General features: G+C 39.5%; 1 pseudogene across 1 annotated transcript; it reads left to right on the forward strand.

Annotated features, from left to right (window-relative positions):
- The first annotated feature begins 545 nt into the window (after window positions 1–545).
- On the forward strand, window positions 546–1,034 carry LOC308639398 (S-phase kinase-associated protein 1-like; annotated as a pseudogene). Its single transcript has one exon. The product of its transcript is annotated as an S-phase kinase-associated protein 1-like (transcript).
- Window positions 1,035–1,347: the final 313 nt, after the last annotated feature.

Raw genomic sequence — 1,347 nt, forward strand, 5'->3', positions numbered from 1 at the left:
GGCATGTGTGGGGCGCTGGGTTCAATCCTCAGCACTGCATAAAAATAAAAATAAAGGGGCTGGGGATGTGGCTCAAGCGGTAGCACACTCACCTGGCATGCGTGCGGCCCGGTTCAATCCTCAGCACCACATACGAACGAAGATGTTGTGTCCGCCGAAAATTAAAAAATAAATATTAAAAAAATTCTCTCTTTCTCTCTCTCTCTCTCTCAAAAAAAAAGACAAATTTCTAGGTATGTTAAAAATAGAACATTACTTATGTTTGTTTATATTAAAAAACCTAAAATACATACCACATGACAACATTAATTCATTATTTATGTTTTTGTTTTGAGAGAGGTAGATGTCTGATTGAATCTAATGGACAAGAAGTATTTTAGGCGTGATACCAGATGCTCTGGGGTCCTCAGCACCTGCGCCCGCTTGTATAAAGGCCCAGGCTATGTGGTGCCACTGGAGTGGCCTTGTCCTGCACTTTTTTCTTGTGTGGATACTACCCTTCTCCTGTCAGCCTCTGGCCTTCCAGCTTCTTGAGACCAAATTCCATGCCTTCAATTAAATTGCAGAGTTCTTATGTGGTAGATATTTGAAGTTGATGTAGAAATTGCCAAACAAAATCTGTTGACAATCAAGACCATGTTGGATGATTTGGGAATGGATGATGAAGCAGATGATGACCCAGTTCCTGTAGCAAATGTTAATGCAGCAATATTAAAAAAGGTCATTCAGTGGTGCACACACTACAAGGATGAAGCCCCTCCTCCTGAGGATGATGAGAACAAAGAAAAGAAAACAGAAGATATCCCTGTTTGGGATCAAGAATTCCTGAAAGTTGACCAAGGAACTCTTTTTGAACTTATTCTGGCTGCAAACTACTTAGACATCAAAGGTTTGCTTGATGTTACACACAAGACTGTTGCCAATATGATCAAGGGGAAAACTCCTGAGGAGATTTGCAAAACATTCAATATCAAAACGACTTTACTGAAGAGGAGGAAGCCCCCATAACACTAGAAGGATTGTACAATTGTTAATATTAGACACATTGTACACAAATGCAGCAGCAAATCAATTGTATTGGCATAATATTGTCCTTATTGCATGTGTAGTTGAGTACAGACTCCTAACCTGTGGCTGAATTTCTTCTAGTATGAGAGAGCATTTCTTTTTTCTTTATTCTGAATAAAACTGATCTGTGGGGCTGGAGTGATAACTCAGTGGTAGAGTGCTCACCTTGCATGTGGGAGGCACTGGGTTTGATCCTCAGAACCACATAAAAATAAAATAAAGGTGTTGTGTCCATCTACAACTAAAATTTAAAAAAAAATGAACTGTGTGTTCTCTGTA

The sequence above is a fragment of the Spermophilus citellus genome (assembly GCF_964194105.1).
Source record: "Spermophilus citellus genome assembly, chromosome: X".
NCBI classification, from domain to species: Eukaryota; Metazoa; Chordata; class Mammalia; order Rodentia; family Sciuridae; genus Spermophilus; species Spermophilus citellus.